The sequence below is a fragment of the Panthera pardus genome, unplaced genomic scaffold, assembly GCF_024362965.1.
Source record: "Panthera pardus isolate Hobbes unplaced genomic scaffold, ASM2436296v1 HiC_scaffold_3, whole genome shotgun sequence".
Taxonomy (NCBI): domain Eukaryota; kingdom Metazoa; phylum Chordata; class Mammalia; order Carnivora; family Felidae; genus Panthera; species Panthera pardus.
Window position 1 is genome coordinate 31,810,727 of NW_026526876.1, and position 23,989 is coordinate 31,834,715.

Consider the following 23,989-nt stretch of genomic DNA (forward strand, 5'->3'; position numbering starts at 1 on the left):
TGATTAAAGGGGAGTCCGATGAGGGCAGGAGGGGAGAGCAAAGTGGCAGTTACCGTGGGACTGAGGAAGGAGACCTGAAGGAGAGGTGGGGAAGAGTGGAAGGAGAGTGGGGGGAGTGCCAGCTCTCTGCTGGAGGTCGGGTGTGCCTCTGTCCTGTCCTCTGAGTTCAAAGAAGATCAGGAATTATGGGATTACCAGGGTATGCCAAGCTCCAGACGTTGGGTACCACTTTGAAGAATTTTGTCATATCCTCAGATCACCCCTTATTTTTTTAAAATTTTAAAAAAACGTTTATTTTTGAGAGAGAGCAGGGAAGGGGCAGAGAGAGGGGGACAGAGGACCCGAAGTGCCCCCTCCCACCCAAAGTCCCAGGCTCAACCGACTCAGCCAGCCCTATTTTTTTTTTTTTTTTACCTTGTTTGAAACTAGCCCATGGGTTATATACCAGACCATAAGCACTGTGAGGCCAGCTTCAGTGTTTCTCTTCCTCCTCTTATGATCACCAAAACCAGTGTTCAGATTTGATGGGAAAGGGAACCGGAGGGTAAATCATCCTTATTAGTAATACAGTTTTTATCTATCTATCTATCTACCTATCTATCTATCCATCTATCTAAAAGTTTATTTATTTATTTTGAAAGGGGGTGTCGGAGAGAGAGAGAATCCTAAGCAGGCTCTACATTGCCAGCGTGGATCTCTACTTGGGGCTGGAACCCCTGAACCCACGAGATCATGACCTGAGCCAAAACCAAGAGTCCAATGCTTAACTGAGCCACCCAGGCACCCCTAGTATTAAAGTTTTCAAGTTTAAAATTTATCCCTATGGAAATTGTAACTAGAAGGCCAGTATCACTTGCTCTAAACAGAAGAAAGCCTTAAAAATAAAGCCAGAATAAAATATTAAATTCTAGCTGGATAGTGTTTCCTGCTCTGCTGGTAACACAGAAGGCTGGCAGGTGCCCAATGTCAGAGGTCCCCTGGGCCCCCGAGAGACTTTCTCCTGGGTCAAAAAACAGCCAACACATGTAGAATGGCAGGCACTGGGCAAAGCACTTCATATGTAGTCCTCACAATGACTCCAGGATTGGTATTATTATAATGCCCATTTTACAGATGAGGAAATCAAGGCACAGAAATATGTGAGGGTCAAGGTCATTCAGCTCATTACCAGTGCAGCTGCTCTTTCAAACAAAGCAGGTCTGCTCCAGATCCATGCTCTTAAGAGTTGAAAAGGACAGCGACAACTTTCACAGAATATGATTCATTGTTACTTGATATTGTATCCACCCGCTGCCCGAGAAAGCTCGGGGTACACTATCAGTTGGACACATCCTGCATTCAGGTACACTGGGAGTCCCACTCTCTGCTGTTGTAGAGTAGGACACCAACTGTAGAGGAGCAGTGACTTGACCAAGGTCACCCAGCTGTTAGTGTCATGGCCAGAGGCTAGTCATCCTGAGTTCTCACCACTGCTCTTCCCTTCCTTCTACCCAGCTCTACACTCCCGGTGCCGGGAGTCAAGACTCTCGGGGCGCTGCCTGAATGGCGAGTCGTGGCCTGAGCTGCTTCTCTCCTGAGTCTCCCGGAGGATGCTGGGTGAGCACACCCTTCCCGGGATCTCCTGCCAACACCCTCATGCACGCACCAACACGTGTGCACAGCCAGCACATGCATGCACTGTCCCAGGCAGGAGACTCCTGGCAGAGGGGTCGGAGTTGAACTTGTGACCTCTTCCACTGACTTTTCCATTTTTCTACTTGGAAATTCCGGGTTTCATTAGACAGTGAAGCATGGAGAGTCTGTACCCCCTACTGTGGGGTCACCTCTAGGGCCTTCTTTCTCTTCCCACTTACTGCTGCCCACTCCCTACTTTCCTACACTTCCCAGAATCCATCAGAAGAGGTGGTCCTAGCTCCAGGGGGCCTAATCATTTTCCAAGCCCCTCATCTGAGCTCCCACCCTCCCTGGCCCCTCCCCGCACAGGATTCCTCCTTCTCTGTTTCTCCCACCTCTGCTACGCTGGCTGGGTCTCTTCGCCTCAGCCCTGGCCTCTGTTCATTCCTCCCCTCCCAAATGTACGCCCCTTCCAGGCCCCCCGCTCCCCGCCTCGCTGCAGCTGAGGCCTGCCTCCTGCCAACTCAGGGCCTATGTGAGGGCAAGGATGGGTTTCTCCCTTCAGACTGGGGCTCCCCTGAGGGCAGGGATGATTGTCTCCCTCCTCAGACTGGGGATCACTCATTTCAGTAGCCAACAGCATCAACCCCATTGCCCCTGGGCCAGTGGGGCAGACCCTGGCTGGGGAGCTGCTTCCCACTGCTTTGGGTGTTAGCCCAGAGGGCCGTGTCCCCAGGCAGCCAATGGGCCCAGGGATACCCTGGGTAGATGATTAACTCCAGGCCCAATGACCCTGGGGCCACTGTGTCCCCACTGCCTCTCCCTGGGGTAAGGCCAGCCTCTGGTTGGAAAACTGACCCTGCTTTGTGGGGGGGATGGATGTGGGTGTATGAAGTCAACACCCCTACCTGACCCTACCGCTCTGAATAGAAGGTCTGCAGGATCACTGTCAGTCTGGGGTTCCAGCTCGAATTTTCTTTATGTTTTTTTTTTAAATGTTTATTTATTTTTGACAGAGAGAGAGAGAGACAGACAGAGCATGAGCAGGGGAGGGGCAGAGAGAGAGGGAGCCACAGAATCCGAAGCAGGCTCCAGGCTCCGAGCCATCAGCACAGAGCCGGACGCGGGGCTCAAACTCACAGACCATGAGATCATGACCCGAGCGGAAGTCAGACGCTCAACCGACTGAGCCACCCAGGCGCTCCCTGCAGCTCGAATTTTCTTTGTTCCCCTCTGAAGCGGGCCCTTGTTTCGTTTTTCAAGGCAAAAAATGTTGTCACCGTGCCCGGAATCGGGCTCCGGTCTTCCCTCACCAGGCCCTGGGTCCTGGAGATGCTGGGGAACAGACACAACCTTCCGACCCCTCCGGATACTTCCCCTCAGCGGGGGGCCCTCAGCCTTGAGCACAACACCCAGCTGTCGTCATGGACAGCTACAGGGACACTCAGATCTGGGACATGAATGTACAGACTTTTGTACACACACACACACACACACACACACACACACACACACACACACCATACAGAGGTAGAAATAGACACCCTTCCTGAGAGCACATCCATCCACCCACGTGCAGAGGCACAGAGCCGTACTCGTTCACGTGCCTCAATGGTGCCTGGCGCGGGAGAAGTGTCCAGTAGACGTTTATGGAACGAATGAACGAATGAATGAACGAGCAGAAGGCAGAAAAAAAGAGGTAGGGGCCTGTGGAAAGGGAGACCTGGCTCTGTGGAGTCTGTGTCATGGGACTGGCCCCAGGACTGCGCAGGTGGCCCCAAGGTGGCTCTCCAGCTGTGAGGGGGCCAAGCCCAGTGGGAATGTACGAAGGCCTTCTGCACCAGCCGCAGTCTTGTGAGCACGCGCTATGCGTCAGGTAGTGAGCAAGGCGCTCTGAAGATGTAGTCCCACTTGCCCTGGCTCAGGAGGCTGGAATCTGCCACTTTCTTGGCTGCAAAGGTTTGGGCAAGGCATTTGACTTCTCTGAGCCTCCCTTTTGTCACCTGTAAAAGGGGGGAAGAGATTACGTAGTAGTGAAGACGAAAAGTTCTCTGTGGGCATACAGTCAGCAAAATCCCCCCTGTGGGACACAAATGCCCTGGTTTCTTCAACCAGTAAATTATAAGAGTAGGAAAGGTGGAATTGGATGAAAAGATGTGTTTTTTTCAATGAAGTAATTTCTAAACCCAATGTGGGGCTTGAACTCACGACTCTGAGATGGAGGGTTGTATGCTCTACAGACTGAGCCAGCTGGGTGCCCCAAAAAGATGTTTTTGAAAGTCTCCGGGCACCCGGGTTGCTCAGTTGGATAAGCATCTGACTCTTGATTTGGGCTCGGGTCATGATCTCATGGTGTGTGGGTTTGAGCCCCGCATCGGGCTCTGCATTGACAGTGCAGGGCCTGCTTGGGATTCTCTCTCCCTCTCTCTCTGCCCCTCCCCTGCTCATGCACACCGGCTCTCTCTCTCTCTCTCTCAAAATAAATAACTTAAAAAAAAAGTCTCTTTTAATCCATGTTTGGATTCTGACTGAAACAACCGTAAAAAATTCAACAATTGGAAAAATTTTTTGCACATAGGATATTTGAGCTATTAATTTTTAGGTGTGCTATGATTGTGTGTTATGTTTTTTTTTAAAACTACTCCAAGGATTTTAGCGTGCATACTGAATATTTATAGATGAAATGGTAACATGTCTCGCATTTGCTTGAAAATACCCCTGGAGGGGAGAAGGCAGGGTAGGGGAACAGGTGCAACGGGGCTGGCTATGAGTCAGAAGTTGATATCTGTTGAAACTGGACAGCGGGCCCAGGGGATTCATTATAATATCTCTCGACTCCTATGTATGATAAGACGGATGAAAAAAAAAAGTTCGGTGAATTCCACCAGCCTGACACGTAAACACTCAGTAAAAGCTAGTTTGCTTCTTCCATGAGTAGTTTGCCTTCAAGGCACAAATGTGTGAAATGGTAAATACTCCACAAATACATAATTTATGAGTGTTTCAATTCCAAGTGTGCCATGAGCCTCTTGTCCAGCAGGGGACTCCCTATTCTCTGCCTCTCTTTCTGGCTGCTGCTCTGGGGGCTAAAAGGAGGAAACCATCAGCAGTGTGAGGGAGTTATTGCAGACCTGCAGACCCGTTAGCGTCTGATCGAGACCTCTGAGGTGACAGAACACACACACACACACACACACACACACACACACACACAGAAGGCGGGGGCGGGGGCGGGGGCGGGGGGAGAATTTGTCCATACCTTATGATAACCCTATGATTGGAAGTCTTCCTACAGTTTAGCATCTCTGGGGGTTGGGGGTATTTAGAAAAGGCTACTGTCTTGAAGGTAATAATGGCAAACCCTTCCTCAGGTGCTATTCTAAGCCCATGATACATATTCACGTAATTTAATTCCCACACTAACACCATGAAGTAGGTGTTACCATTAGTACAGAGATCCTAGGAGTGGATTTTAGACAAGTGGAAGTCAAGTGCTTTCAGGGCACAAGTGGAGCTTCCTAGCAGACGAGTGGAAAAGGATCCTGGAGCTCAGGAGAGAGGTCAGGGCTGGCGAGGCCCTGGAGCAGGTGATGGATGAAGCCCTGAGTGTGGCCAGGAGCTGCCAGAGAGGGGCTGTAGAAAGGGAAGAACACATGGAGAGGTAGAAGGGGGCCCGCCAGAAGTCACCCAGAATCCATAGGGGGAGATGCTTCAAGAAGGAAGGGGCACAGATGCTTCAAATCCTGAGAAAAGGCTATTGGCTTCACTCACACGTGACTTTTCCATTTCAGTGGGCTGGGAAGGGGACATAGGGTGGGAAAGCCAGGGAGCAAGTGGTTGGAGAGGGGCCTAGGCTGAGCCCATAGGAAATCCTGGGGGAATTGTGGCTGGAGAAAGAAACAGAACCTCGTTATTCAAAGTATGGTTCACGGCATCACCTGGGAGTTGGTTGGAAATGAGGAATCTGGGGCCCTCTCTAGGCTTACTGAATTAGCATCTGCATTTTAATGAGGTCCCCAGGGGATTCTGTGGGCATTAAAATCTGAAAAGTATTGGAGCAGAGATGTGGGCTGGCCCCTAGAGGTCAAGAGAGGTGGCATTCAATATGGGGATGTCCCTGGTGAGTTTGAGGCCAAGGAAGAGGTGAAGACGCTGGGGAGGAGCTGGACTCAGGGGTGACGTGGTTACGGCTTTGTGGGGGTTGGGTGTTATGTGGGGCTCGTGGGTGAAGCAGTAGTCCTGGGTGGTACTTTCTGGCCTGCGAATGAGAGCCCTGGAGGGATACCCATGTGTGTGTCCCCCAGAGGAAAGAGGAATGTGTAGAGGCGCTCGTGTGTGTGTGTGTGTGTGTGTGTGTGTGTGTGTGTGTGTGTTTGAGGGTTTAGCATGTGTGAAGGGTGAGGTGTGGGGCAGAGTTCATGTGTGACTTTTGTATATTTTTGTGTTTTTATATGCCAGAAGTCAGCAAATGGACGTTTCATATGGCTCATCTTAATATACGCATGTCCCAAGGTGAAGTTAACGTGTAGGCAGCGATTGTGGGGTATCAGGGCTTAGGAAACTCTCCTGGAGTTGAACAGCCAGCCTCCTGGACTCAGGGAACTCTGGGCGGTACTCCACCTGTCCTCAGTGGATAAGGACGCGGGTTCCGTCGTGCGCCCGCAGATTGTAATTACACACTCTTGCCACGAGAGGGCAGTGTCGGCCCGGCCTGGAGGCACGAGGTGCGCTCCTTCTGAAGTTACAGCGATCCGCTCTGCTCGAGGGGGAGAGTGAAAACCCGCCCTGGGCAGCGGGTTGGACGAGGAGGGGGTGGTGTTGACTTTTGGTCCCCTGGTGCCCAGGCTTGCCGCCCCTCCCTCCGGGTCTGGCTGCCCCCATCCCAGCCAACACCCTTCCAGAGCCACCCCATCTTCATGCGTCGCTCTCGCATCGCATCTCGAAACCCCAACCCTCCTGCTTGAAGACCACCAGCCCGGGGTGGGCACTTGCCCGGGAGGGCAAGGGAGGTGGGGAGGGTAGGCGATTGAGGGTGCAGCCAAAGGGAGGGAGAGTCAGGGGTAAAGGCATTGAGAGGAGTGGGAGGTTTTACTGGGAGCAAAGGTGGGAAGAAGGGGCTCAGCCGTCCTCAGTCGGGACACATGAAGGGCTCTCCCAGTATGGACCGGGCAGGGTGCTGGGCTAGTGAATCCGGGGGCAGGGCTCGGGCCCCCTTGCCTTCATCTGGGGTCAGACCCCATGCGTTGGAGTCCCAGCCTCACAGAGTGGCCTCGGGCTTGCTTAGAGCAAGACGGTCCCTCCCACTGCAGGGGTCTTTTGTTTCCTGTTCTCTGTGGGGAGAAAGCTGGCTTCCCTTCCATTCACCGGTCACTCGCTGGTCTTTGCCTGTCGGACTGAGAAACCCCAGGGTAAGTACCACCGTTCCTGAACCGGCTAGCGTGGCAGGGCCAGGCCAGGGCACGGAAGGGAAAAGCCCAGGGAAGGGAGGCCAGTGGTGTGGGTGCGGCTTGAGGAGACCAGGGCTTGGAGGAGCAGAGTGGCCCGACCTCAGTTGGGCTCCTGCAAGTTCAGGGGTGGGGCGGAGGTGGGGGACCCCAGGCAGAGACCGGAGGCCTGAGGGTGGGGCTGGAAGAGGAGCTGGTGGTTACGTGTTTAGGGTATACTTAAGAGCAAACAAACAAACCAAACGCTTCTTTTTTTTCATCATAAAAGTAATTTAGGGGGCGCCCGGGTAGCTCAGTCGGTTAAGCAGCCTACTTTGGCTCAAGTCATGATCTCCCCCCTCTCCCCGTGGGTGAGTTCCAGCCCCACATGGGGCTCTCTGCTGTCCACACGTGGCAACTTCTGCCTTGGAACCTCTGTCTCCCTCTCTCTGCCCCTCCTCTGCGTGCGCCCTCTCTCTCAAAAATAAACATTAAAAGCATTTTTTGTAAGTAATCTAGGAAAATTACTGAAAACTGGATAAATAAAACCTCCCTAGTCTACTAATATAGCTGCTGTTTGCCTTTGGTCTATTTCTTTCCAAGCTCTTCTACATTAAACAAACAAATATGGCTGTGTTATTGTGCACCTATAATTATTTTCCTCATCTTCACTTAGGATGGCAGAAACAAGGGCACCTGGGTGGGCTCAGTCGGTTAAGCGTGGGTCTTCCGCTCAGGTCGTGATCTCATGATTCATAAGTTCGAGCCCCGCATCGGGCCCTGTGCTGACAGCTCAGAGCCTGGAGCCTGCTTGGGATTCTGTGCCTCCCTCTCTCTCTGCCCCTCCCTCGCTTGTGCTCTGTCTCTCTCAAAAATAAATAAAACATTAAAAAAAAAAAAAAGGATATCAGACACATTTTCCATAGTAGGTCCTGGATTAGTTTCTGAGGCTTGCCCTCACAAAGAACCACAGCCCGGGCGACTTGAAATAGCAGAAATGTATGGTCTCACAGGTGGGGAGACTGGAAGTCCTAGAGGGAGGCGTCCACAGGGCCACCTCACAACCCCAAGATCAAGAGTCGCATGCTCTGCTGTATATTTGTACATACACTTACTACCCTTATTTATTTTTTTTTTCCGGGCTGAGAGCTTATTTTGCAGGTGACATTTTGTATCCTGCTTTTCCCACTTAGAATCCAAGACAGCTTCTCATCTCATATAATTCATAATCACCTTTTGGGCGACTGCGTGATGTTAACACTATAGGAATCTATTACAATTTAATATTGAACGTGCTGTTGTTAGATATTTACGATGCTTCCACGTTTTCCCTGTGATAAATGAACCGAGGTACACATTTTTGTGCTTCTATTGCTGAAAGAAGTCTATTTCAGTAAGTGTCCAGAAACTGAATTCCTAGGTTAAAGTGTGTAAATACTTTTTCTTTTTTTAAATGTGTCTTCATTTTTTAGAGAGAGTGAGCCGAGGAGGGGCCGAAAGAGAGGGGGACAGAGGATCCAAAGCGGGCTCTGGGCTGATAGCAGCGAGCCCCATGTGGGGCTCAAACTCACGAACCGTGAGAACGTGACCTGAGCTGAAGTCGGACGCTCAACCGACTGAACCACCCAGGCGCCCCCATGTGCTTTGAATGCTCTTGAATCTTTGGAAGTTGCTTTTCAAAAGGGTCATACCAATGCCCACTCCTTGTGCGTGAGCATGAATGAGCAAGAGCCAGACACCCAACCGACTGAGCCACCCAGGTGCCCCAATTTTATTTATTTTTAAATCTTGAAATCTTACCAGGTAAAGCACGGTATTCTGTTTTGTCTTTTTGGGTTACCAGGGATGCCATTTGTTCAGTGTTACCTTTCCTCTTTCGGAGTTGTCTGTTCATATCCATTTATCTTTTGGGGACCCTAATGTTTTACTTCAAGATCTGTGTAGTCACTTCACATATAAAGCATTAGCCTTTTCTGGGGCGCCTGGGTGGCTCAGTTGGTTAAATGTCTGAGTCCTGATTCTGCCTCAGGTCATGATCTCACAGTCGTGGGATCGAGCCCTGAGTCGGGCTCCGCACAGAGCGTGGAGCCTGCTTGGGATTCTCTCTCCCTCCCTCTCTCTCTCTCTGCCCTCCCTTGCTCATGCTCTCTCTCAAAAATAAACAGGGGCGCCTGGGTGGCTCAGTTGGTTAAGTGTCCGACTTCAGCTCAGGTCACGATCTCGCAATCTCGCAGTCCGTGAGTTCGAGCCCTGCGTCAGGCTCTGGGCTGATGGCTCGGAGCCTGGAGCCTGCTTCCGATTCTGTGTCTCCCTCTCTCTCTGCTCCTCCCCCTTTCATGCTCTGTCTCTCTCTCTGTCTCAAAAATAAATAAACGTTAAAAAAAATTTAAAAATAAATAAATCAATAAATAAACTTAAAAAAAGATATCAACCCCTTCTCATATCTGCCATATGGATTTTTTTTTTTTTTTTTTAGTCTGTTGGCTCTTTCATTTAAAAACGACTGGTTGGGCAACGTGGATGGAACTGGAGAGCGTTATGCTAAGTGAAATAAGTCATACAGAGAAAGACGGATACCATATGTTTTCATTCTTATGTAGATCCTGAGAAACTTACCAGAAGACCATGGGGGAGGGGGGAAAAAAAAAAAAGAGGTTAGAGAGGGAGGGAGCCAAAACATAAGAGACTCTTAAAAACTGAGAACAAACTGAGGGTTGATGGGGGGTGGGTGGGAGGGGAAAGTGGGTGATGGGCATTGAGGAGGGCACCTGTTGGGAAGAGCACTGGGTGTTGTATGGAAACCAATTTGACAATAAGTTTCATATTTAAAAATCAATAGAAATAAAAACGGCTGGTTGGGAAATGCACATCGAAACGACAGCAAGGCGCCACCTCACACACGTTAGGATGGCTACTGACAAAAACACCAGAAAATAACAAGTGTCGGTGAGGATGCGGAGAAATTGGAATCCCTGTGCGCTGTTGGCGGGAATGTGAAGCGGTGTAGCTGCTATGGAAACAGGCTGGCGTTTCCTCCAAAAATTAAGGTGGTAAATTTTGCATTATGTGTATTTTTCTGGTGTCTGTTATGTGTCTTTTGCTACATAAAAAAAAAAAAAAACCTAGGGAAGGAGAAAATATAACAGATATTCAATAAAAAAACTTAATTCTACTCTGGAAAGTCTGTGTGCTGGGCATGGAGATTATAAAATCAATAAGATGTCCAGGTGCCCACGGACCACGAGGATCGAAATAGAAACCAACACTCACAACACAGTTTCATCTGTGCTTTGATAGAACATGGAGCAGCCGGGGGGGCCGGGGAACATTCAGGGGCAACAGCCAATCCACACTGGGTAAGGTGAAGGGTGGGGGCGAGGTGAGGGAAAGTTCCCTGCCGGCTGGATCTAGGACGGGTGAGAAGTGAGCTTGGCAAAGAGAAGCGGTTGGTGCGTAATTTCAGTTACGTGTTTATGACACACACATGCGTTTAACGCTTCTGTGGGCAAGGTTGGTGACCTTTCTCTGTGATTTCGTCCCGTGCTTTCTTTATACTCACAAAGATCTCTTCCCTCGAGAGGTCTGGTTGTTCTTTCTTCCCGATTTTCTATGGTTCAGTTTACTTTTACGTGTAACTCTTGAGCCTGCCTGGAAATTACTTCAGTAATGGGCAGGGGGTGGGGGGATGGAGGACCCCAGTGGGAGGGTGGAGAGACAGAAAGGGGATGTTGGGTGGCTGCAGGGAATACTGTCTTCATTCTGCTGTCCTCTTTCCTGACATGGTGGCTCAGACTCCCACAGTGAGGACCGTCTCTCTTCCCTCTGGTTGTTTGAGGTGATAGGTAGGGTGGGTATGTAGCCGAAGCCCTGGGTGATTGGAGGTGATAATCCATGGGTTGGCCCTGAAGTACAAAGGATGTCGGGAAGACGGCTGGAGGACTTCTGATGTAGGGATTGAACAGGATGGGCTGGAAGTGAATGTGGCATCTTTCTCTCTGCCCATCCCTGCTACTCAAGCTATCACTCCATCTCAGCTCCCACTTTTCCCCCCTCCCTATAAATACAGTTGACCCCTGGGACATGTGGGTGGCTCAGTTGCTTCCGGGTCTGACTCTTGGTTTCAGCTCAGGTCACGATCTCATGGTTTGTGAGTTGGAGCCCCGAGTCGGGATCTGCGCTGACAACGTGAAGCCTGCTGGGGATTCTCTCCCTCCCCCTCTCTCTCTGCTCATCCCCCACTTACACTGTCTCTGTCTCTCTCAAAATAAACTTAAAAAAATGTTTTAAAAAGTCACTTAAAAAAAATACAGTTGACTCTGGAATGACGCGGGTGTTAGGGATGTCAACCCCCTGCACAGTCAAAAATCTATGTATGATTTTTGACTCCCCCAAAACTTTACTAATAGCCCACTGTTGACCGGAAGCCTTATGGATAACATAAACAGTCGATTACACATATTTTGTGTGTTATAATTACACTATATTGTGTTCTTACAATAAAGTAAGCTGGAGAAAAGAAAATGTTATTGGGACGCCAGAGTGGCTCAGTTGGTTAAACGTCTGAGACCTGATTCTGCCTCAGGTTATGATCTCACTGTTCATGGGATCGAGCCCCTCAAGAGGCTCTGCACGGACAGCACAGAGCCTGCTTGGGATTCTCTCTCTCCTCTCTCTGCCCTTCCCTCACTCATTCTCTTTCTCCCTCTCTCTCTCTCTTTCAAAATAAAGCAACTTTAAAAAATGAAAAAAATTATTAAAAAAAGAAAACCATAAAGATGTAAATACATAAAGAAGAAAAATTATTAAAAAAAGAAAATCATAAAGAAGAAATGTAAAATACATTTACGATGCTGTACTGTATTTATTGAAAAGGCCCGCAAGTAAGTGGATCGTATAGTTCAAACCCATGTCGTTCAAGAGTCAAGAGTAGTTTTATTTATCTGCTTGTTCCCTTGTTTTGGGCTTTGTTCTGGCTGGACCATAAGTTCCTAGAAGGCACGCATCTTGTCTGCCTTGTTCCCTGTCGTGTTCCCGGTGCCTGGGGCAGGGACTGGCACAGAATAGGTGCTCCTGGAATGTGGGGTGAATGAATAAGAGGAAAGAATGATCTCTCTGTGCTGCCCCCCGCGGGTGTGGGTGTGCAGAAAACCAGGAGGAGCTGCCATTCTGAGCTGTCTGCTCCAATGCCTCTGGGCAGATTGCTGGATGAGGGACTGAGGATCTGGACCCCCCCCCCCCCCCGCCCCCAGTCTGGGGCAGACCCCTTGTGGTCTGGTTTTAGGGCCTGCATTCCATGGGGGGGGCAGGGAGGCTGAAGGCCGGAAGGAGCCTCCCACCCCCAGATGCCCTCTGTAGCTGAAGCTGGGACTAGGTGGGAGATGGGGCAGAGGCTGAGCCGCTGTCTGGGTCCAAAGGGACAGGGCTGGGGGAGGCAGGGCTGAATCACGGAGGCGGCTGTTCCTGATGAAGTTTCCTGTCTCAGGGGCTCAGAGACATTCATTACAGCCAGGAGGAGAAGTAATTAAGCCACAGAGCAGCAGGGGTTGCAGGGAGGGAGGCCTGATTTCCTGGGGTGGCTCCTGGTGTAATTAATAAGGGTGGAGGTGGGGAGAGCTCTGCACGGTCTGGGCATATTGGTAATAGAGACGTGGCTTCAGAACCACAGTCACCTACATCTGTGCTGACCCCCACAGGCGTGGACACAGAGGCTCGAGGAATGGGCGGGCGTCTGGCTCCATGAGGACGGCCTGAGACAGAGGAAAGAGCTTGGGCCTGGGGCCACACTGGCCTGAGCTTCCGCCCTGGTATCCGTTTACCTGCTGTGGGACCTGGGGCAAGTTGCTTAACCTCTCTGAGCTTCAGTTTCCTTATCAGTAACAGGGAGCTGACAACGCAGACCTTGTGGGACGGCTTAGCAGTGTGCCTAGCTTGCAGCAGACACGCGGAGCTGGGATTCGAAAGCCAGTTTGTGGTGGCTGGGCACGACAGTGCATCCACCTGCGAGCGGGGCACCGGATGGAGGGGCAGGGGCGCGCAGGCTCCCTTGACAGTGGCACACGGTTCCGAGTGCTGGGGCAGGCGTAACAGCCGTGGGTCGGGTTCATGGCCACCTCCTCTGTGTTTCTGCTCCATTTTCTGTGCTCCTTACAATGACCTTGCAAGGGTATTATTCTTATTCCCATTTACAGGTGAGAAAACTGAGGCTCAGAGAGGCAAAATCAGTGGGCTATAGAATTGAGATTCCACTTTAGGTCCGTCTGGGGCCACAGTCCTCAAATGACTCTTCCCTTTGGACTGCAAGAAACCCGGGGAGAACCATGGGAGAAATGGGGGCACCTAGCCTCCTCCTCAGATACCCCAAATGCCATCCCTCTGGGACAGACACTTGGGCATATGTCTTCAGGAGAAAAAGACCTGGGCGCTCACCTCCCATTATGGGCCAAGGGCCCACCGTGTTGCCCAATCCTGGCCAATCTTGAGTCTCTGCTCCTCCCAGGCACTGAGCCTGGCGCAGGCGCTTTCCTTGCTGAGAACACAGCCCTTCTGGGCTCTGGTCCTTCCTCCGGTCTCATTCCTGGCTAGAGGCTGCAGGGGGGAGGGGAGGGGGCCGGGCTTTGGGACTAGGGTAGGAAGGTGTCAGTGGAAGACATTAAGTTGTAGTCCTGGGGCCGACAAGATGGAGGGAGAGGGGACAGGGAGCTGGGGGACAGGACAAATTCCCGCCATGCAGAAGGCAGGCAGGAAAGAAGGGGATGGCAGCAGGTGGGGTTCCGGTGAGACACCTGTGGGCCAGGGTAGAAGTCCCTGCGGGGGGGGGGGGGGGGGGGTGGGGGGAGGGGGGGGCTGGGAGGTGACCAGCCTGGGGCAGCTTTCAGGAAGTCTGGGGCCCTGGGAGGAGGAAGTGGGGTCTCCTCCCCCAGAGCAAACTTCAAAAGTACGGTTCCCTGGCCCGGGCTAGGGTGCCAAGAAAACAAAGAGAACAATGTTTGATGGATTATACATTTTTTGTGTCTTATTTCTTTTGTTTTTAATTTTCTCAGTTACAACTTTTTTGATTATAAAAGTAATACCCATTGCAAACTATAAAAATTCCGTAAAAATATGAAGAAAAAATCACCTGTAGTTCCATCCCAAGAGACAACTATCCTTGACATTTTTTTTTTTTTAAATTTTTTTTTTCAACATTTTTTATTTATTTTTGGGACAGAGAGAGACAGAGCATGAACGGGGGAGGGGCAGAGAGAGGGAGACACAGAATCGGAAACAGGCTCCAGGCTCCGAGCCATCAGCCCAGAGCCTGACGCGGGGCTCGAACTCACGGACCGCGAGATCGTGACCTGGCTGAAGTCGGACGCTTAACCAACTGCGCCACCCAGGCGCCCCATCCTTGACATTTTTATGTATAGAATATCTCTGAGGGATTTCCTTCCATGTATGGGCATATATATATATATATATATATATATATATACACACCCACCCACATATATGTATATATACATATATGTATATATACACGTATATGTGTTTGTGTATATATGTATATATACACATATGTGTATATATGTATATACACGCGTATATGTGTACACGTATATGTGTATACACATATATGCGTATATATACACATATATGTGTATACACATATACGTGTACACATATACGTGTATATATACACATATGTATATATGTATATATATGTATGTGTGTGTATATATATACATATATGTATGTATATATATATGAGAAAGAGAGGGGGGGGGACTTGGAGCCTTTTTGTATGTACTATTTTTTTTTATTTTTAAAAAAATTGATTTAAATAATCTCTACACACAGCATGGGGCTGGAACTCACAACCCCCAAGATCAAGAGTCGGATGCTCTTCTGACTGAGCCAGCCACGCACCCCTATACAATTTTTTAAGGTTTTTATTTTGAGAGAGAGACAGAGAGAGAGAGAGTGTGTGTATGTGTAAGTGGGGTAGAGGGAGAGAAGGAGACAGGAAGAGAATCCCAAGCAGTCTCCATGTTCAGCTTGGAGCTGGCCAGGGGCTCGATCCCATGACCCTGGGATCATGACCTGAACCAAAAGCAAGAGTCGGATGTTCAACTGCCTGAGCCACCCAGGTGCCGCTACAATTTTTTTTTGTACTCAGCTTTCTTCACCTGTAAGCATATGTCCTAAATATTTCCATGTCGTTCAACAGTTTTCAAAACTGTGATTTTTAACGGCTCCATTAACATAGTACGTCTTTCATATGTGTCATAGTTTACCCATTGTTGGACACTTGGGAATTTTGTGTTTCCCTTTTTGTGTGTGTTTTGTTAATTACCACTGTGCTGAGTATCCTTGTACTTAACCTCTGGATATATCTACTGTTACCTTCACAGAAATGGAAACCTGGATAAAAGGTAGACACCCATTACCCTAAGCCAGCGTTCTGAAAATTCTCCTGCAGGTCTCATCTCCGGTGTTTGCAGAGGGGCTGGTCATAGCCTGGGCAGCACTGGGTATTATCATTGAAAAAAATCTTTGCCCCCAATTTTTTAATAGGAAAAAAAGTATCTCTTTCTTTTAATATGTATTCCTTTGATTAATAGTGAAATAGGATCAATATTTTTCACATTTTTTGGTGACTTGATTATTGCCCTTGCTCACTTTTTTTGAAGTTTATTTATTTATTTTGAGAGAGAGAGAAAGCGTGCAAGCACCTGAGCAGAGGATGGGCAGAGAGAGAGAGAGAGAGAGAGAGAGAGAATCCCAAGCAGGCTCTGCACTGTCAGCCCAGAGCCCGATGCGGGTCTCCATCCCTCAAACCATCAGATCATAACCTGAACGGAAACCCAGAGTCAGACACTCAACTGACTGAGCCACCCAGGTGCCCCACCTTTGCTCGCTTTTTAAAACGGGGGTCTCGGTCATTTTGTTATTGATTTGTAGGTACTCTTCATATATTCCAGATCTTAATTAATGCTTCTTTAGTTTTATATGTTGTAAATACATTCTCTTAATTTCAAAGCCTGTCTTTTCACTTCGTTTTTTTATTAGATTGAAAAGTGTTCCATAGTAACGTAGTCCCACGTACACAGTTTTTAAAATATTTATTTTATTTGTTTTGTGTTTAGGAGGGCTTTTTCCTTTTTCATTATGAAAGTCATATAAGCACTTTCGTACAAGTTTGGAAGAGTAACAAAGTCATGCCCAGAACCACCGCCTCATGCAACCAGACTGGATTTAATTAAGAGCAAAATCGAGATTTAACGATCTGGCCAGGTCGCTGGTCTAGACTTAGGCGATCAATTTCAGTGACCTCAGCGCCCTGACTGTGTGCCTGACATCCAGATGCCAGCTGCCTCCCCCGATGTGCCTCCGTCGTCTTCTTCGGTGAACTCGGTTAACCGCGGAGGCTGGACTAACTCGCTGGTCTCTTAGGAGGAGGAGGCCAGGGTAGGCTCTGGGTTCAGACGGTGCCAGGTTCAAATCCATATGCTAAGGTTTCAAACCTAAGTAAGTTTCCACCTCTGCAAAATGGGAATAATAACAGTACCTACTTCCCTGAATTGTTGGGAAAATGAAATCAGATGCTTGTAATGCTTCTCAGGCAGCCCTGCGGCCCAGTTAAGCCTCGATCAAATTACATACCTCCTCCTACTACTGTAATTCCTGACGAGTCTCCTGCTCCCACCCATTGGGAATCCAGGTCAAGACATGGGTCCCTGGCTGTGTCGTCTCTGCCACAAGGGGAAGGTGGCTCAGGGCAGACAGGGCTGGTAGCCAAGGCCCTGGGAGAGGAGGGACGAGAGCTGATGGGTGGGAGCAGGGCAGCAGCGACGCAGGGCGCTGGGGAGGCTCCAGCCTCCCTGGGTTGGGGCCCTCCTGTGACCCCATCATCTTTCCGGATCCGCGGGCCGATCGGAGGCGGCGGGGTGCCGGGAAGTGGGGGGTGCCCTCTGCTCCCTCCGGTCCTTATCAGCGCTGGCCGGATGAGCGCGGCGGGGCGAGGGGTTCCGGCACGGCGCGCTGATGTTGTTGCGGGAGATAATGTGTTTGCGGGAGATAAGCGCTGCGCGGCAGCTTTCCGGCTCTGTACACAGACGCCACTTAGCTGTGCAAACACCTGCCGCTCGCCTCGGGCTGGCAGCCGGCGCAGGACCCCCGGGGAGGGTGGGGCGTGCGTGCGACCGTCGAGGAGGTCAGCCAGCGGCCGGCAGGGTGTGGGGTGAGGGGTGGGAAGGGTGTGGAGTGGGTGGGCCGGCACGCGGGTGTCCCTCTGCAGCATCTAGGTCCCCGAGGGCTAGAACTGGGTGCGTGCTTGCATGGGAGGGTGGGCAGTGGGTGCAGATGGGCATCTGAAGGACTCTTCCCCTGATGTATGAACACCCCGCACCCCTCGCGGAGTAACAACCCTCACACCCAGCAGTGTCGCCTCCAGCCAGGCCCCTGGGATTAATCCACCCCTCGCTATCAGGTCTCACCTTCGTCTCCTTGGGGGCCAGGCACCCAGACCCGTGGGGTCCCAAAAGCCAGTCCTGGCAGGGCTGGGTCTGTGCTACACTGATCAGCCTCCAGAGCTGGGGGCTAAGTTGGGGAGGGGCCTCCCTGGGAGAGCCCCTGGAAGGTGACCACGCCCTCTCTCTGCCTCCTTCATCCAGGGCTGTAGGTCTGCCCCTAAACCCTCCTTGGCTCCCTGTTTTCCACTCCCAGCTGCTTTCAGGACCTCAGCACGATGCTGGAAGCCACACTCGGTGCCACCACCATTCTTCTCCTTCTTAGTTCACCCTGTGCCCAAGGTTGTCTGAGGGACAAACCGTCTTATCTAGGACAAAATGAGCAGCTGCCCCCAGACCAGGGAAGCCTACTGAACAGACTGGTCCTAGGTGTTGAGCCCAGACGCCCAGTTGAGCACAGAATCTAGCTTGGCCCAGCCTCAGGCATACGCCTTACTGACATCTCATTAGCTTGAAAGACTGTCCACGTGTCTCTGCCACATGCCCAAATCTGTTTTGTTCCCTTAGTACTCCTGCTTTGGCCAGAACCTTGGCTAAACCTTCTGTTTTTGCCCGACTCCTGCCTGAGAGCAAAGCCACCAAGTACTAGCATACAGGTTGTGCACTGCGCAAGAGCATCGGATCTCGGGGCACCGTTCACACTGTAGACATAGAGTAGTGTATACGAGCATGTGGTGATCTCCTTATCAAGTCCTTGATCAGGCCCAGCTGGTTAAGATTGGGTGACATCAGGGAAGGCAAGTCACTTTACCTCTTTGTGTCCCATATCTTTGTCTATGAAATGGAGACTCATTCATGTCTTTGTCCAACACACATTTACTGAGGCTCTTCCCAGCCTGGCACTGGGCTGGACGCCACGATGGAGAGAAGTAAATCAAGGGCACTGTAGGCGAGGTGCCCACAATCCAGGCGTCAGATGGGCAAACACCTCTGCCCTTTCAATGCAGGGTGTTGAGGGCTATGCTTTTGGGGGGGGGACCCAGCCACAGAGCAGGAGTGGGGGTGACCTCGGGGAGGGTGGGGGGGCTTTAAATATTGATGGGAGCCGTGGTTGCTCTTCCCCAGAAAGATGTCCCTTCATACGAAGTTTGGGCCGGTCTGTGGTGCCTGTGGCTGGGACAGGTAGGCCTAGAACGGGCTTCAGGCCAGGGTCCTCCCAGCTGGGGACAGCAGCCCCTGCGTCTCATAAGGTGCAAGGGGGTGTCAAGGAGAGGCCCCCGGAACCCTAGTTTCCGTGCAGCTGGCCTGGGCCTCGGTCTCCCCGAGAGGCGCCAGGAGAGCGGATGGTGAGTTGTTTTCTGTTTTCCCCTGACTCTGCTGTCTCCTCCCCGCTCCCCTCATGGATGACACAGACTGAGTCACACTAATGGCTTTCCACGGAGCCCTCAGAACTAATGAAGCTGCTAACAAGTGATTGAGCAAATGAGTCGACAGCACTTTACCACTCCACCGAGGGCCACGGAGCAGGCCACGGGCTGCACAGGGGACGTGGAATGGAGTAGGGGTGAAGCCTGTCACTGGGCTGGGCGAGGGAGGTAAGGGGGAGACAGGGAGATGCCAGAGGTTCTGGGTGAGGGAGGAGAGGACAGTGCGTGGAAAGGGAATTGGCGAGAGCTCTGGAGAGGGAGGGGGAGACGCAGGGGGCAGAGATGTAGAGAGAGGAGTGGAGGGGGTATTGGGTGTCAGGGGCTGGGGTGAGGGTCCCCCTCTCTGCTGGGCACTGGGGGAGGGGTGCAGAGATAGGAAGCCCAGGCCTTGGCCTTGAGACCACAGTTTGGATGGGGAGGGAGACAGGTGTATCCAATTTTTTTATGTATCAAAAGAAGCCTGTGACACGGGCTTTGTTATTGCCTTTTTGCAGCGAGGTTCAGAGAGGTCAAGCAACTTTCCCAAAGTCACCCAGCTGAGATGCAAGCGAGATTCAAACCCAGACCGGTCTGACCCCAGAATCCGTGCCTTTTCCACCACCCTTGGTGTGCAAGTGTGTGGAGGGGAAGACATGATCAGAAACCACTAAGAACAGATTACTCTGGGTTGATCTGATTTGCCTCATTAATGGAATTACTTGGACGGAGGTGGGGGAGGTGCTATAGACTCCTTGTGTCTGGACTTCAGCAAGGCGCTTGGCCAAAATCTCTCCTGACATCCCGTGGACACGAGGGTGATGTATGGGTGAAATGGCCCAATGGCTGAAAGACTTGCTAATTAGATGTGGGGCCGTTTCTAAAGACAGTTGATGGCACAGCAGAGGCTGTCGGTGGGAGAGAGTGACTTTGAACCATGGGACTCTGTCCTTGGTCCTGTTCTCCCTCACAGTTGTTGTTTTTTTGTTTTTTTCCTTTTCCCCTCCCTTGTATTTATTTTTCACTATCCAGGCAATATATGTCTATTGTAGAAAATTACAAACTATGGATAAGTAAAAAGAAAGAAAAAGCATCCTGGATCTCACTAAGAACATTCCCTGAACGGTCTTTTCAACTTGCCGTAACTTTGAAATGTTTTTGTTTTATTTTTATTTTTTGTTCTTTAAAAAAAATTTTTTTTTTTTAATGTTTATTTATCCCTGAGACAATGCGAGAGACAGAGTGCAAGCAGGGGAGGGGCAGACAGAGGGAGACACAGAATTCGAAGCGGGCTCCAGGCTCCGAGCTGTCAGCCCAGGGCCCGACGCGGGGCCCGAACTCACAAACCGTGAGATCATGACCTGAGCCGAAGTCGGACGCCCAACCCGACTGAGCCACTCAAGCGCCCCACTTTGAAGTTTTTTGGTAATGAAATGTTGAGGATAAAAAAAAAAAATTCCTAATAAGGGGCCCCCAGCTGGCTCAGTTGGACGAACATGTGACTTTGGATCTCGGGGTTGTGCATTCAAGCACCACATTGGGTGCAGAGCTTTCTGAAAAATAAAATCTTAAAAAAAAAAATCCCTCCACAAAACATAACTCTCTGTTCACATTTAGGGTGTATCCTGCCAATCTCTTTATTGCAAATAATAGCCATAAAGCGTAGCATTTTATCGGGCATTTACAACGAGCTGGCAACGGTGCCGAACATCTTACAGACACCATATTAAATCATCATAACACTTTATGGCTAGTTTTACGATCTACTTTTCACAGATGACAAAGCCGAGGCTCAGAGATGAGGCAGCTTGGCCACGGAGGCTAGGAGCGGAAGGAGCACAGTCTGAACCAGGATTTGCCTGGCTCTGGAGCTGAACTCTGAGCTTCTAGAAGACCCCACACTCTCTAAATGCACCTGGACCCTCTCCCCACAGTCTGTGCCTTCTCACTTCACCTCCTCCTGGGAGCTGTTTGCACCTGATGATCATAAATCTTCATGCCGCTTGTTTTCTGCTTGCACAAAATCATCTGGGGACACCACCTAGGGGGTGACCTCACGAAGGCACAGACCCCAGTGAAGCGGGATAATCTCCTGGTCTTTAAGTCGCTCCCAGCTGGCATTTCTCCTGTGTTCCTTATACGGGCAGGTGCCTCGGCTTCGAAAAGACAGGGGTTTATTTGAATGCTTTTTGAAAGCTTACTATTTACCACACACTGTGTTGAGCTCTTTAGAGATAGTAACTTTAAGAAAGTGGTTAAAAAATTAACGTACGGTAAAATTGACTTAAAAAATTTTTTTTAAACATTTATTTATTTTTGAGAGACAGCTAGAGACAGAGCATGAGCGGGGAAGGGGCAGAGAGAGAGGGAGGCACAGAATCCGAAGCAGGCTCCAGGCTCCGAGCTGTCAGCACAGAGCCTGATGCGGGGCTTGAACTCATGAACCAGGAGATCATGACCTGAGCCGAGATTGAGTTGGACGCTTAACCGACTGAGCCACCCAGGCACCCCTTAAAAATTTTTTTTGATGTTTATTTATTTTTGGGAGAGAGAGAGAAAGTGAGCAGGGGAGGGCAGAGAGAGAGAGACAGAGACAGAGACAGAGACAGAGAATCCGAAGCAGGCTCCAGGCTCCAAGCTGTCAGCACAGAGCCTGACGCAGGGCTCGAACTCATGAACCATGAAATCATGACCTGACCCGAAATCGGAGGCTTAACTGATTGATCCACCCAGGAGCCCCTGATCTGTTCTTTTTCACCATAGTTTTGAGAATGTCCTATAACTGGAATTACACGGTTATGTGACCTTTTGAGACAGCCTGTGCACTCAGCCTAATGCCATTGGCATTAATCGAATTTATCCTGCATCTCAAGAATTCATTCCTCTTGATTGCTAAGTAGTAAATATCCCAATATACGAAGGTAACGTGACTTGTTCATTCAGTCACCCGTTGAAGGACATCCGGATTGTTTCCAGCTTAGGGCAATTATGAATAGAGCTGCTGTAAACATTCGTGTACAGGTTTCTGTGTGGACACGTGTATTCTCTAGGATAAATGCCTTGCAGCGCGATTTCTGGGTCATACAGGGTCTAAACGTTCTAAAGTTTAACTTTAGGAGAAAATGCCTGTGTCTTTAGACATCTGTCTGAAGAGTTTCCTTCAGCAACTCTTTGAGCGTAGATATGCCAGCCGCAAATTCTCTTAGCTCTTTTTTTCACTGAAAATTTCTTTTTTATAAAGATTTTATTTTATTTTATAATTAAAATTTTTTTAACGTTTATTTTTGAGAGAGAGAGAGAGACACAGAGTGCAAGCGGGGGGTGGGGGGGCAGAGAGAGAGGGAGACACAGAACCCGAAGCAGGCTCCAGGCTCCGAGCTGTCAGCACAGAGCCCGACGCGGGGCTTGAACCCACGGACTGCGAGATCTTGACCTGAGCCGAAGTCGGAAGCTCAACCTACTGAGCCACCCAGGCGCCCCTTAAAGATTTTATTTTTAAGTAACCTCCGCACCCAACGTGGGGCTCGAACTCACAACCCCAAGATCAAGAGTTGCAGGCTCTGCTACGGAGCCAGCCAGGCGCCCCTCGCTGAGGTTTTCCTAACCTCACTTTCATTATGGAAGATATTTTCACTGGATATGGAATTCTGGGTTGACAGCTTCTCTCAGCACTGGAAGAATGTTATTCCACTTCCTTCTGGTCTCACAGTTTCTGGTGAAACATACGAGGTCGTTTGCATAGTTGTTTCCTGATGAACAACTTTTTTTCCTTGGCTGCTTCCAAGAGTTTTTTGGCTTTGGCTGTCAGGGGTATGAGTATGCTCTTAATTTGTCCTGTTTGGGTTTGCTGAGGTTCTTGGATCTGTAAATTTAGGTCTTTTGCCAAATCTGGGAAGTGAAGTTTTCAGCCATTATTTCTTCAAACTTTTTTTTTTTTTTTTTTTTTGGTAGCACAATTTCTCCCTGCCTTCTGGAAGAACCGTAGGTTTACTGCTCAGGGCCCGACCCATGGAGTACAGCTGAGGGGGTGAGCTCAGCTCGTGAACAACTTGGCCAGGTTGCTCGGCCCTGTGTGTGATTTCTTTCGTGCTTCTCACTTCCTGGGACTTCCCTTCTTCGTTCTCCGGGGAGAAAATGGGGTGTGGGGGGGGGCTTGAGTCACCCTCTCTGCTGCACACTTCCTGGGACTGTGCCCGGGGTTCAGGCTCACCCCTAGCCCCTTGGGACCGTAGCTCTTTGATCAGAGGGAGAAGTTTTCCTCCCTCAGAGGTTAAGGTGTCAGGGGGGCTCACTGTCACCACTGCCACTGCCATGGAACTGTCGCGAGGGGTGGGGGTGGGGGCTGGGGCAGGAGAGAGGCAGAAGAGAAAACCAGGGGCTGCACTACTCTGAGTGTTAGACCCCCCCTTTCGCCCCTCGAGGCAGAACCAGAGCGTTTCTGCGGGCGATCTCTCTCGTCACCGCAGTGCACGTTCTGGATTCCCGGCTGTCTCGTGTCCAGGCTTCCTCAGTTTGGCTTAACTGACTGAGCCACCCAGGCGTCCCCGGGAAATTCAAGATTAAGACACTGGTAGGTGCAGGGTCTGATGACAACCCCCTCCTGGTTCATGAAGACTGTTCTTGTTATGTTACTCATGTGGCGGAAGGGCTGAGGGACCTCTCTGGTGTCTCCTTCATGAGTCCTCATAACCTAATCCCCCACAAAAGGCCCCACCTCCTAAGAGCATCACCTTGGGGGTTAGGACTTCAACATACGAATATTTGCTTCTCTTTTTTAAAAAATGTCATTTATTTATTTTTAAGTTTCTTTATTTCTGAGAACGAGAGAGAGAGAGAGATACAGCATGCGAGCAGGGGAGGGGCGGAGAGAGAGGGAGACACCGAATCCGAAGCAGGCTCCAGGCTCCAAGCTGTCAGCACAGAGCCCGCCGCGGTGCTCGAACTCTCGGGCCGCGAGATCATGACCTCGCCCAGGCGCCCGTCCCCATAGGAATCTTGAAGAGTCACAGACATTCAGCCCGTTGCAAGTAGGCAGACGATAAACATAATAAATAAGCTATTCTACAGTGTGATAGAAAGTGGTAAGTGCTGTGGAAAACAA

General features: G+C 50.3%; 1 protein-coding gene and 1 non-coding gene across 2 annotated transcripts in view; one reads left to right on the forward strand and one right to left on the reverse strand.

Moving 5' to 3' along the window:
• Positions 1 to 23,989, forward strand: part of TMEM101 (transmembrane protein 101) — a 41,009-nt gene that overhangs the window by 9,119 nt on the left and 7,901 nt on the right. The gene's annotated exons all lie outside the window — the stretch shown is intronic.
• LOC128774366 (small nucleolar RNA SNORA61) lies at positions 414 to 546 on the reverse strand. The gene has a single exon (XR_008418944.1). It is a non-coding gene; the product is annotated as a small nucleolar RNA SNORA61 (small nucleolar RNA).